Source organism: Rhipicephalus microplus, chromosome 6 (assembly GCF_043290135.1).
Source record: "Rhipicephalus microplus isolate Deutch F79 chromosome 6, USDA_Rmic, whole genome shotgun sequence".
NCBI lineage: Eukaryota > Metazoa > Arthropoda > Arachnida > Ixodida > Ixodidae > Rhipicephalus > Rhipicephalus microplus.
Window position 1 is genome coordinate 120,989,797 of NC_134705.1, and position 14,473 is coordinate 121,004,269.

General features: G+C 47.1%; 1 protein-coding gene across 1 annotated transcript in view; it reads left to right on the forward strand.

Moving 5' to 3' along the window:
- Positions 1-8,284, forward strand: part of LOC142764914 (protein Skeletor, isoforms B/C-like) — a 60,537-nt gene extending 52,253 nt beyond the window's left edge. The window contains exon 10 of the mRNA XM_075865452.1: positions 8,153-8,284. The gene's annotated coding sequence lies outside the window, so the exon portion shown is untranslated. The remainder of the gene's footprint in view (positions 1-8,152) is intronic.
- Positions 8,285-14,473: the final 6,189 nt, after the last annotated feature.

The window sequence follows — 14,473 nt, forward strand, 5'->3', positions numbered from 1 at the left end:
TACTTATACTGCCCGACACAGACGTCATTCACCGCACATGCGTACATAGATACGCCGTCTATATATCGGTAGGTTGTCGAGAAACCGTGCTTGTACAGGCCTCCCCGGATAGGGAATGCGTTCCGCTTCGGTGACATCAAGCGTGATTTGCTTTTTGGTCTTCTTAATGACGGAAGTGTTCGTTAGGTCGAGAGAGCAACCCTAACAGATTATAGAATGCCTGGCAAAGAAACATTCAAAATTCCTTTCTTTACGCATGCTTTTTAAATTAGCTGCATGCTTCCTTAGCCCGTCGTTGACGCATTTCTCGATTGGACCAGCGTATATTTTTCTACACTCAACAAGACCCTTTTCGCGGAATCAACAAAGGGCCTTCTTTCCCTTGTACACAGAACCTGTCGCATCCTTTCCTCTGGTTCTCTCGTTCTGCAGAGCTTAGATGGCCTTTTCGGTACTGAGAATATGGCTTTGGTGCTGAAAATTGTATTCCCAGCACCGAAGCCGTATTGCTGATTGCGCGAAAAGGGTCCTTCAAGAGTAGAAAAGTGTACGCGCTGGCCAAATCGAGAGATGCGTCAACGACGGGCTAAGGCATAAGGCAGCTAAAGTAAAAAAGAACGTGCGTAAAGGAAAAGATTTTGAACGGCTTTTTGGTAGCCATTCTATACCCGTCAAGATTGCTGTCCTGACCTAACAACACTTTTGTCATTACGAAGAGCAAAACTTGAATCACCCGTGACATTACAGACACATAACGCATTTCTGATCTTCCTATCTGGGGGGAGCTTTGGGTAAGCGTGCCATCCCCACAACTGGCTGATGTATGCAGTTGATGATGTCTGCTTCGGACAGTATAAAAAAGTCACATTTTCGCCATAGGGGCTATTGTAATGAATGCGATAGCAACATATTTGAATGTTTTACAAAGCAATTATTGCTAGCATTTATAGGAGCACTATTAAATGTAGTAAACATGCTCCTGCTAAGTAACCAAGTTTTCTGTCTGTGGCGCGGCCACAGTAAATGATCATAACAAGGCTACTTGTGCGTATATATATATATATATATATATATATATATATATATATATATATATATATATATATATATATATATATATATATATATATATATATATATATATATATTGTAATGAATTAATGAGTCTGAATAATGGACGCTCTGCTGGCAATGAAGAAGACGACTATGATCGGTGGCTGCAGTAGTAGCTCGCGCACGCCGTTCGCCATTAGCCAGACCTGCCTGTTAAAGCTCATTTTGCCAAGCTGCGTCTGAACCTTTCTCGACGTACAACACCTCTATTTTAAGTGGTGGAGGAGCCGGGGTTCCCATCAACCTGGAACTTCGCAATCGGACGCTACCCTCACCGTTCACCATGACTGCCCCTGGCCCTTCTCAAGCTGCCTTACCAACGACAGTCTACTGTACTGGCGTGCCTCGGCAACGTGACCCACCAATTTTTCGCGGCAACGACGAACAAGACGTCGAAGACTGGCTCGTCGAGTACGAAATCGTAAGCGCTTCCAACAAGTGGAACGCCTGCGACCAGCTCACAAACGTGCGCTTTTACCTCGATGATGTGGCCAGCCTCTGGTTCAAGAACCACGAAGGCGAAATCACCAACTGGTCCGCCTTCAAGACCACCATCGCCGCGGTCTTCGGTCGTCCCGCCGTGCGCCGGCTTCGCGCGGAACAGCGTTTCCGTAGTCGAATCCAGCGCAGGGACGAGACCTTTTCAAGTTACATTGAAGATGTCTTGTCTCTTTGCAAGCGCGTCGATGAATCTCTAACCGAACGCGACAAAATCAAGCAAATCATCAAAGGAGTTGACGACGATACCTTCCAGATGCTCGTCGCTCGGAATCCACAGACCATCACCGATGTTGTCCAGCTCTGTCAGGAGTACGACGAGTTGCGTAAGCAGCGTGTCTCGACGCGCAGGGCCGCTGAAGATACGGCTGAAGTTTCCGCCCTCGTGCACGATGTCGCTGCTGATCACACCGTCTTACTGCCCCACATCAAGCAGTTCATTCGTGAAGAAGTTGCGCGTCAGCTTTCTCTTGTGGCCGAAGCATCCGCGCCAGTGACATCGTTAGACCCACGTCTACGCCAGGTCATTGAGACACAGGTCACGCAGGCACTGCCTCCATCGCCATCTGTCCCTACGCCGCTGACCTACGCTGCCGTCGTTGCTAGACCCCCAGCCCCACCTGTCTCTGGCGCATACAGGGGCACCGGGTCCTCCTACCCTACGACGCTGCCTACATACACGACACCCCATCCCATTTCGCCCCGTGCACCTTCTGTCGTTAACCCATGGCGCACCTTGGATAATCGGCCCATATGTTTCGCATGCGGTTTCGTGGGATATATAGCACGCTACTGTCGCCGTCGTAACTTCCAGCCTCCAGACCACGGGAATTCTGCAAATTACCAGGCTGCCCAGAATCCCCGGCGACCATCTTCTCCTATCACCGACTCATTGTCCCCACGACGCCCCGTCGATTCTCGCCGGTCATTACCACCCCGTCGCCGATCTGTCTCCCCGATGCTTCGGCGCACGAACCCCGCTCGAGAGGAAAACTGACAGCCGCAGTTCCGGAGGCAAGAACTGCGTCGTCGTCGAACTTTCTAAGACCTCCTCTTTGTCCGACCAACGAAATTGATGTGCTAGTAGAAGGTGTTGCTGTACGTGCACTTGTCGACACAGGCGCCGTCGTTTCTGTAATTAGTGAAAAACTGTGTCGCGATTTGAGAAAAGTTACAACGCCGCTTACGAATCTTGCTCTGCGTACAGCCACCTCCCATTTCATCGCGCCGACAGCTCAGTGCACAGCACGCGTTTTAATCAAGATGTTTGGTACGCCGTCAACTTTGTTGTTCTCCCACGTTCATCTTACAACGTCATACTAGGATGGGATTTCCTTTCTACCCATCAGGCCCTCGTCGACTGCGCTCGTGCTGAACTCACGTTGACGAATCCGTGCCTTGATATCGACCACCACAGTCCCTCCAAAGTGTTTGCCGCAGCTGACGTCCGCATCGCGCCGTTGTCCGCCGTCCTAGTGCCTGTGTTTTCTCCTGCTGCCACTAACTCGACGCTCCTGTTCCAGCCAACTATAGCTAGTATGCAACACCGAACCATCGTCCTCCCGTTTGCCGTCATTACCTTTTCCAATGGTTCGGCGGTACTTTATGCGTGCAACGTTTCTGCATGTCCGTACATCCTGCTACGCGGCGAGTGTCTGGGAAGCCTCGAGACCTTAAATTGTATTTTCGAAGACCCGATCTATCCAGACAAGCCATTTTTACCGACTTGTGCCATTACACCCGCAACGGACGCTAATGAACCTATAGATGTATTCCGCAAGCCCATTGATTGTAACCTCACCCCTGGGCAGCAGGAACAGCTGATCAAGCTCCTACAGCGTTTTCGAGCCTCGTTTGACGACAATCGGCCTTCCTTAGGTCGAGCGTCATCTGTTGTTCACCGTATAGATACCGGTCAAGAGACGCCAATACGGCAGCGTCCATATCGTGTGTCTACTACCGAACGCCGTGCCATCAATGAACAGGTTGACGACATGCTGACACGTGGCATAATCGAACCGTCAAGCAGTCCCTGGGCCTCTCCAGTTGTGTTGGTGAAGAAGAAGGACGGATCCATCAGGTTTTGCGTGGACTACCGGCGTCTCAACCGAATCACGCGCAAGGATGTCTATCCGCTGCCACGCATTGACGATGCCTTGGACTGCCTACAGGGAGCCGAATTTTTCTCTTCTTTAGATCTGCGCTCTGGATACTGGCAGGTACCCATGGCAGAGGCCGATCGTGAAAAAACTGCTTTCATCACGCCCGACGGGCTTTACGAATTCACAGTCATGCCCTTCGGCCTCTGCAACGCACCAGCTACTTTCAAGCGGAGGATGGACTCTATCCTTCGAGGCCTCAAATGGAACGTTTGCCTTTGTTATTTAGATGACATTGTCGTCTTTTCAACCGATTTCGCAACCCATTTAACCCGCCTCGAGAAAGTCCTCGCGTGTATTTCTGTCGCGGGGCTGCAACTGAATCTGAAGAAGTGCCATTTCGCTGCTCGAAAGCTTACGATCCTTGGCCACGTGGTTTCAAAAGACGGCATTCTTCCTGACCCTGCCAAACTTACAGCCGTTTCAGCGTTTCCCAAACCGACCACCATGAAAGAGCTCAGAAGCTTCATAGGCCTTTGCTCTTACTTCCGGCGCTTCGTCCGCAATTTCGCGACGATCATCGCTCCTTTGACCAAGCTCCTCGCCGGCTCTAGAGACCTTTCCGCCTGGTCTGCCACCTGTGACGATTCTTTCAATGAACTGCGCCGCCTCCTCACGTCGCCGCCTATTCTGCGACACTACGACCCATCGGCACCAACAGAGATCCACACCGACGCTAGTGGTGTCGGGCTAGGCGCTATTCTTGCACAGAAGAAAGGCGGCTTCCAAGAGTACGTGGTTGCCTACGCAATCCGAACTCTTAGCAAAGCCGGAACCAACTATTCAGTCACTGAAAAGGAATGTCTCGCCATTATTTGGGCGATAGAGAAATTTCGACCTTACGTGTACGGGTGCCCTTTTGACGTCGTGACTGACCACCACGCCCTCTGCTGGTTGTCGTCACTGAAGGATCCAAGCGGTCGCCTCGCCCGATGGGCATTACGCCTCCAAGAATATAATATTCGTGTGGTCTATCGCTCCGGCTGGAAACATTCGGACGCAGACGCCCTATCCCGTTCGCCGCTACCCCCTGACCCGGACTGCTGCGAAAGTCTAACCTGTGATGCCACTGCCGTCACCATCGCCGAGATGCCATCTGAGCAACGCAAGGACCCTTAGGTTGCTTCGATTCTAGACATCCTGGCTGGGCACACGGCTTCCCCCCCTTCTCGCACATTGCGTCGGCAAGTCGAGCACTTCACCACTCGCGACGACGTGCTGTACCGACGCAACTACGCACCCGGTGGACGTCAGTGGCTACTCGTGATTCCACGTCATCTGCGATCCGAAATTTGTTCCACGTTTCATGACGACCCCCAATGTGGCCACGCAGGTTTCTTGAAGACTTATTCTCGCATACGTCTCCGATATTACTGGCGTGGCATGTACCGTTTTATACGACAATACGTTCGGGCCTGCTCGTCGTGCCAGAGACGAAAAACTCCCCCTTGTCACGCCAGCGGTACCTTGCTACCCTTACCATGCCCGTCCCGACCATTCGTCCACGTCGGCATCGATATCTACGGTCCCCTTCCCAACACCGCTGACGGTAACCGCTGGATCATAGTTGCCGTCGACCATCTCACGCGGTATGCCGAAACTTCATCCCTTCCCTCGTCTACAGCAAAGGACGTTGCGACTTTCGTTCTTCACAACATCGTATTACGGCATGGAGCACCTCGGGAGTTACTGAGTGATCGTGGTCGCGTATTCTTGTCAGACGTCATCACAGCATTGCTGCGTGAGTGCCACGTCGTTCACCGCACTACAAGCGCCTATCATCCCCAGACCAATGGATTGACAGAGTGCTTCAACCGCACCCTTGGTGACATGCTGTCTATGTATATCTCGTCAGACCACTCCAATTGGGACCGAGTGCTCCCGTTTATCACGTTCGCTTATAATACCGCCATTCAAAGCACTACTGGGTTCTCTCCTTCTTTCCTCCTTTACGGACGCGAACCTTTTTGCACTATGGACACCATCCTTTCGTACAAACCTGACTCCTCAGAGTCCACGACTTTGTCTCAAGCCGCTACATACGCTGAAGAATGCCGCCAACTGGCAAGATCATTCACAACTCAAGACCAAGGACGCCAAAAACACCACCATGACGCATCAAATAACACTACTTCCTACGATCCAGGTTCACTCGTCAGGCTGCATGTCCCTTCGGCTACACCTGGCCTTTCTACCAAGTTGGTCCCCAAGTATCACGGCCCATATCGTGTGCTACAAAAAAACGTCACCGGTGAATTATCTCATCGAGCCACTGGAACCATCTTCTGACCAACGTCGTCGTGGCCAAGAAATTGTCCACGTCTCGAGACTTAAGCCCTGCTACGACCCTCCCGTGTTTACTTGTCCATAGGTCGCCAGGATGGCTCCTTATTTCGCGGGGAGTAATTGTAATGAATTAATGAATCTGAATAACGGACGCTCTGCTGGCAATGAAGAAGACGACGATGATTGGTGGCTGCAGTAGTAGCTCGCGCACCCCGTTCGCCATTAGCCAGACCTGCCTGTTAAAGCTCATTTTGCCAAGCTGCGTCTGAACCTTTCTCGACGTACAACACCTCTATTTTAAGATATATATATATATATATATATGTATATATCATCAAAGGGCCTTCTTAGGTGAGTTATAAGTGAGTTATATATATCTATACGTGAACGATGGCGGTGGAGACGGCAAAAAGCATTGGTTTATATGTGGGTTTTAACGTCCCAAAACCACCTTATGATCTTGAGAGACGCCGTAGTGGAAGGCTCCGGAAATTTTGACCACCTGGTGTTTTTTAACGTGCACCCAAATCTGAGCACACGGGCCTACAACCTTTCCGCCTCCATCGGAAATTCAGCCGCCACAGCCGGGATTCAAACCCGCTACCTGCGGGTCAGCAGCCGAGTACCTTAGCCACTAGACCAGACGGCAAAAAGCAGCCGAGGATGTCAATATATTTGCTATCGCAATAAAATTCACAGTTGTTGAAGATAAGTGCTCGACATCGTAATTTGTGCTCCATCCGCTGTGTGTGTTTTGAGCTGTATTGTGTGCCAGAATTATGTACCAACAAGCCCAACTCGCTACCTTGATCAAAGATCATTACCACTCAAAATATTCAAACAATCATGGCAGTGCATTTGCTTGAGAAAGCTGGTGCAGCATTTTCCAAAGAATACAGCACAAAACAATGGATGAAAGTCAAGGCGTGAGAACCATTGCGGCCTTGGCTATTCCATCAAACTTCTTGAACAATGTAATCCTTTTTTTTTTACCAAATGGCTTCACCTGACTGTACTGTATACCGACACCTTATTATGGGCAGTAACAGCGCACAAACTCATGGGCCGAAGAGAAGAGACACAAACTAGCGCTGACTCTAAACTGAAGAATTCATTGAAATATTCAAATTATCTGAGCACATGAGATAGAAACCCACAGAGCATGCGCAAAGGGGCCGGCGAAGGACCGTGTCAACGTCATTAATAATTTTACGCTATGGGTAACTTCACAGGTGTGACATATTCCATCCAAACAAACATGCTACTGATTAGGAATTCTTCTTTTTCATGTAAAGATATTTATGTCTCACTAACGCTGGACTCCCCTTATTTTTTGATATAGAATGCTTCCACTAGTTCTCTTGTGATCTGATAGCTATGTTTGAAGAGCACTGTCGCTTCATTAAACAAGGGTTCGTAATGGGCAAACAGGCGACCAGTACGTACACGAACTTGCCTTCGCACTGCCACACGTGTGGGTGCAGGTCCTTGTTCAATGAAACGACAGTGCTCTTCAAACATAGCTATAAGATCACAAGAGAAATAGTGGAAGCATTCTATATCAAAAAATAAGGGTAGTCCTGCGTTAGTGAGACATAAATATCTTTACATGAAAAAGAAGAAATCCTAATCAGTAGCATGTTTGTTTGGATGGAATATGTCACACCTGTGAAGTTACCCATAGCGTAAAATTATTAATGACGTTGACACGGTTCTTCGCCGGCCCCTCCGCGCATGCTCTGTGGGTTTCAATCTTATGTGCTCAGATAATTTGTATATTTCAATCAATTCTTCAGATGAGAGACAGCGCTTGTTTGTGTCTCTTCTCTTCGTCCCATGAGTTTGTGCGCTGTTACTGCCCATAATGTATCACCAACTAGCCTAACTATCAGTCCTGCTGACACCTTATGTAATACCCCCATCGAGGGGTCCTTAAGAAAACAGCGTTCTGACGTGGTGTGATGCAATGAGATGAGACATTATACTTGTTCTGTTATTATGTATTTCATTCCGTCTTTCGGGCTGTTTTATTTTGCAAATGCAAACAAGAGGGGCATGAAAACTGTGACAGTGGCTGTTTTCTACATCTCACGCAGCCAGCGGGACTCTCCCCGAGTTTCGTGTTCGTGTCACCTGGAGCACCGCAAGGCCACCATTATGAGCAGCGCCCACGTCCCTTGCGTTCATATCTCTAGGAGGGGCCCTTTTTACGTGGCTCTGGAAATAAAGCAGACCGCTTTCCACGAAAAGTTTTGCCTCACGTGCACCATGCATCATATTTCAGCGTGTTTTTATGGTTATGCGCACAGAAGAAGCACCCCCTCCCCCCCTATATTTTTTATAGAGTGGGTGCCAAGTATAACACATACGTTCCATGTGTCCGAAGTTTTCCGTCCTTTTTTAAAGTACAGGATTACGGGCCATGTAGGCTTTTGAGGATAATGGCAGCCGGACTCGGTTGCTGACTCAAAGGTCGAGGGGTTGGATCCCATCAGCGGCGGTAAAATTTTGATTAAGGCGAAATGATAGAGGCCCTTGTACTGTAAGATGTCACTGCGCGGTAAAGACTACGCCATGATCAAAATTTTTGAAGCTCACCACTATAACGTCTCTTCTAACTATATCTTAATTTTGGGACGTAAAAGCCTAAATCCCATCGAAATAGCAGCTTGGAATAAGCAATGGTCTCGATATTCCCACACATCAAGTTTGTTCTTCACTACAAGACGGATGCTTGGGCTCAATGTTCAGACGCAGCGGCGTGAACGTACTTCATTGTTTAGACTGCACAGCTGTTGGTGCAACGACCTCTTGGCCAGGGCATAGGTTCAGTAAAAAGTGCCAGGCCAGCGTGGAACGCGCAGCACAGTCACAGCGAAAGCTTAAAGCGCGGCCTTTGAACAGCCTTTTTTAACAGTTGTTTGGGTATCTGCTACAAGCACATTTTCTGGGTACCCTCTACGCCATAAATCATCTGTTTGTGTAATACGGAGGAATCTAATATGCCAATTTTCGCCCTTATTGAGCCAAGCGTGGAACTCTCTAGACATTTGCAAGAAATTTTGTGCACTTTGTCGATGTTGTAACTGACAATGAGGTATTGTGCCTAACGCTATTATAATGGGTTAGGGGATTCGACGACCCCTTCATTACGCAATTCACGTCGTGTTTCGGCCGGTTGTTCTGCTGTTCTAAAATGCCTAATTACAAATATTAACGAGACTCATTTCCCAAGAAGAAACCTGTCTACGATCTGTCTACAAGGGAGTTTCGAGCACCAGCATAGCTATGGTATAGACGATTGGGTGACCAAGCAGTAGATTCGTGTTCTAGTTCCATTTTGTCCTAAGTGTTTTCTATTTACGTAGTTCTTCATTCCTTCGCGGGATACTGGTTACGGGCACCGGCGGTGGCGGCGCCGGACAGTTGCGGTGCCGAAAATGACACTGGTTGTGATCTCTTAACTGCTTTCGCCGTATTAGATTAATAGGGCCCATGATGCTGCATTCAGAAATTGCTTACTTCCCACCATTGCCTGTGGGAAGACGGGGACAAATGCTGACCGTTGTGAGAGCCACGTCATTGCTTCATTACATTAACGAGAACTAACAGACAGGAAAGTCAGAGAAAGTATAAGAGATTGTCTCAAACGATTATTTATATTACTGCTAATAATATCTCCCATATATATCCATTGGCATTATTGTCTATTGGTTGTGTGAATGTTTTGTTTACCAAAGACAAACAAATCCTTCAAATTTCCCTTCTTTCGCTCAGTCATTGCTTCATTGCGATTTGCTTTATTACAATCGCTTCGTTAATATTACAAGTCGGATTTTATTCAAACCAGCGATGATGTGCAGTAAATGAGAAGCGGGAGGGGGTGCTTCGGCTAAACTTGACCTCCTTACGAAGAACACTCAGTACGCCTATTCCTTTTTTTTATTATTCAAGGAGGAATTCAAACGGACGCGCCAGTTTCATATTCTGCCTTAAGAGCTATATGCTGTACCTAACAATATTGCTGACCTACTCAGCTGCATCTGTTGGTTCCCTCGGTAGCGGATGGACCTGCTCGTAGCGCCTTTCTGGTGATGGCGTATTCGCGCACGAACGGCTTGGAACTCGCGTTATCTTTAGCAGACGCGTCAATGTAACGTCAGTGGAGCAATACTATTATGTGGCGCTTTACGTCTTAAAACCACGATATAATTTTGAGAGACGCTATGTAGTAGAGGGCTCCGTAAATTTCGACCATGTATTGTCCCTTAGCCTGCACCGACATCGCACAGTACACGGGACCTCTACCACTTCGCCTCTAGCGAAATTCGACCGCCGTAACCGGGATCGAACCAGCGACCTTCGGGTTTTTTTCCGGTGTAGTCATAGGCGCGCGCATGCTTCTTTGCACTAGTGGGAGGCCAGCCTTTACCGCAGCGTATCCCCTCGAAGGATGCCAAAACTATAGTCCTGCAAACGGTTGCTGGCTTTTCGGGTTAAAATTAGGAAGTAGAAAACAGTTCTTTGAATCCAACATCAGGACCCCATGGACCTCGTTATCGTAAAACAATAATAAAGTGCTGTGATCTGCAACAGATGGTTAACCAGCGAAGCTGGATGATGATGCGGTTTGGGTGTTCGCGACGTAATCCTGATCGTTCATTAAATTCTTTCTAAATAACTATACTTATGGCTGCCCAGAAATGCTCACTGATGTTTGCAGCCTGTTTGTTGTCTCTATTTCATGCGCATCGGTCGTGAGTAGTGCGGCTTTCCCCAATTCTTCCGGCAGGTGCGTCCTGTTTCTGCGCGCACATGTAGGGCGGAAAAGCTTCGCTACAAATGAAGTATTTTACCAAGTACGCAAAGGGCCAGTAAGGTCAGTCATACAAGCGAAACGCGTGTATTTTATGGCACTACTATAAACAAACTTTCGCAAAAATTAATCGCAGTGGACTTGAACCTTAAGCCGTTAAGACGGTATATGTGCAGAATCATGGGTACCGCTTGTTTTTGTTATATCAAATAGGGCCTACAAAAGGGCATGATATATCAAGGTTTGAATGAATTGAGCCCCATACCTAATAGGTCTGCATACATTTAACTTCTCTTTGCAATGCACTTGTTGCATATGGTCACTTTGTTGAGGGCACTGCCACGTTCAACGAGTCGTTCGACGGGTCGCTTCCTGCGAGCTATTGGAGAAAAAGTGCAGTTTTTATTCGTTCAAAATGAACATAAACAAAAAAATTAATTCCCGCTATACTTCTGTACCGATATTTTATTCTATTTATGTCCAAACAGAGCATTAATTACTTCAGAATAAGTAGGCTTTTAATTGCATTTAGTTAGGATTACTTACCACTACACACACAAATTGACATCGGTGGGCTGCACATGACCCATGCGCTCGACGTCTATATCGGCTACATCCTAGATACAAAAAAACGATCACAGATGTGCGTGCATGTTTCGTGTTCATGAGCGAGTGAGCGCATAGCTTTCTGAAGTGGCTCCGTGCACCCTCTCAATATAGAGAGGGCGAGGCGCTGCGTCAGGAATTCATGCGCTGCAATGCGTGCGTGTGGACAGGCTTTAATGATGACTATTACGTCATCATGACGTGCTGCATCGGCTGAAGCGTGGTGACGGGAGGAAAATAAGAGGGTCATTGTCAAGTTACTTTCGAGAGTGTGAATGTCGTGAGGTGTGGCATTAACACTCGATCAATCGTGCTTGATTGCTCACGAGAACTTCAATACGTGTATAAAATACGTTCAAGCCGTATTCGCTGTTGGTATTTTGGAGATCATATACGCATACTCATGAGAGTCGATTCCACAGGCTACCTCGCCCAGGATATTTTGTGTCCGTGCCCCTTTAAAGGCAGTTTTCTTGTGAGCACCGGAACGGTTGCGCACTTGATGGAGCCGACAGCAACCGTGCCGCTTCTTTCAGTCGGACCTCCGATATGCAGCATGGGCAGTGCGACTGAGCCCAATGTTATTCCTAGGAATACACAAGGGCACCTGAATTGTGACGTGTGAGTGCCACTGCCAGGCGCCGACGTCAACTTGTGAGTGCTTAGAGCCTCTCAGAAAATTACCAGGTGGGAAGCTTTCGAAATTTCCCGCGTATGCATGCTCATTCCATATCTTCGTTTCGCCTATGTACAGAGCGTGGTCATGTAAGCGTTTTTGTTCCGAAAGAGAGAGAATAATGGACAGTATCAAGAAAGGAGGGTTTCCCTGCACACGGATGCTTCGAAGACATTATGCTTCCGGCAGGGATATGCGAAAGCAAGCGACTAAGATACTCCAACGTTTTCTACGAGATACAGGATTAAGCGATGTATGGTGAGTGAAACTACGTGAAAAGAGTCGCTCAAGCGGCAAAATCGCCTTCCAAGTGTGCCAGGCTAACCCCGCCTGGGGCAACATCACCCCCACCAACAGTGACAGTGCTGGACAGTATCAAAAATACGTTTATCTGAGATGCTATCTTAGATACTTTTTGGGTATCTTGTATCTCGATCTTGATACGTCGTGCGAGACAAGTATCTGTATCTGTATTTCCGTTACATTCGATAATGAATCGTGTACCTTAATATACTAGATACTGCCGTAGCAATGCTATACTATGCAAAACATTCGTCGCTGACGGAACTCTGGTGCTCAGGCTGGCACTAGGGGCACTAAACCACCTGAATAATGCTAAGGGCAATGACATCAATGTATATTTTCATCCGACTCCACCAGTCAGAGCAGGCGATGACGTGTGCGTGTCAATCAATCAATCAATGAAACTTTATTTTCATGAATAGATATATGCAATTACAGGGATTATTTGGACCGATAGCCTAAAGTGGCTAGTGGACGGTCCAATACAATGTGCAACATAAAAAAGTGTACAGGTCAGCTCTGAGTAACAACATCAAAAAAAAACAATTATATCATACAGATAACACAGTAATACATTTTTCCTGCAGATATGCATACTTATTAGCTTGCAGCTAGTTTCTATAGATAGGCACTTATTAAAAAATACAATGAAAATCGAATCAAACACACACATGCTTCCCTTTCAGTGAAGCAGAACAACACGACATAGCTCACGTGGTCTCGACAGAAACTACGTGTGCTTGCCCACTTGTCTTTTGTTTTCAAAATATATTCTTTCTTTACTTGTGTCAGAACTATGACACTTACCCTTAGACACTTGCAAGCGCTGCACCCCAGGATGCGTGCGGCGATGACCACACAAATTCTGATACCGCTCTCCAGTGTTGAACTAATCACACCCTGGTACTGATGCTGAATATAGTAGAACAAGCCCCTACCTATGAAACGATATCTCGGCATACCATGCCGCTTTCTTTCTGCTGTTTCTATTCAAAGAGCTGTTGAAATGATTATATGATTGTTATAACAAATGCTTTAGATTTGGGCAACTATGCTGGCATGCACTCTTGTTTTTTTGCCATGTTTCGATCGGGGCTAAATCACACACAAGAAATTTATGACCACTCGGCCCTAGCGGCCCTCAAAGCATTTTAAACTTTGAGATTGTTCTAGATTGCGCTGTTAAGATTACACGCAAATTGGTTTGCGGCAGCCGCTTGTCGATGGAGGTGAAACGCTAAAGGCACATGCAAGTACATAGATTTGATTACACGTTAAAGAACACCACATGGGTGAAATTTTCGGAGCCCTACAGTTCTTTGCTCTTAATAACTAAATCGTATACGCTTAGGACGTAAAAACTGAATAGTGATTAGTGCAATTACGCAGAGTACGCGTACTCTTGTTATTTCGCGAGATTACGCGTGCATCAGTTATAACGCTGCAAGGTGCGATCACTGCTTTAAATACAGGACTCTTCTGCCGATGATCAGATTAGCGAAGGCCAACGACACTTACTGCTGCTATCGTAATATTGAGTGTTTTGGTTGCACTTTGAGTTACTTGGTTTTCGCAGTAGATGTTGGCTAATTATAGAGTTTCACTTGTAGCAGAGGGGAAGTCACTTCCATCATGTGCACCAACACGAGACAATACAATAGGTATGAGGTTTTTCTGAGGTGCAATGCCACCTCGCTCAAAAAAATATATTACATGTCACGGGGTACATAAGTAACGAACGCTTTACGCTGGCCAATAAGGAGAATAAAAAAAATAATAGCAGCTTTGTGCGCTCCATAGGCTTGCCTATATACACAATGTTCCTCAAAAATGTCGGTACCAGCGTTGTCGCAACCCTACACCAGTGAATTCGGTATTGCAAAACAGTCGTTTATGAACAACCTGCAACAGCAGATCACTATTTTCGCCATCGGGCAAAGATTTTTATTCAAGTTCGTGTGAGCAACTCGCTAGCTGATCGGCAAGCTCAGAAGTGACTCCCATCAATAAAATAAA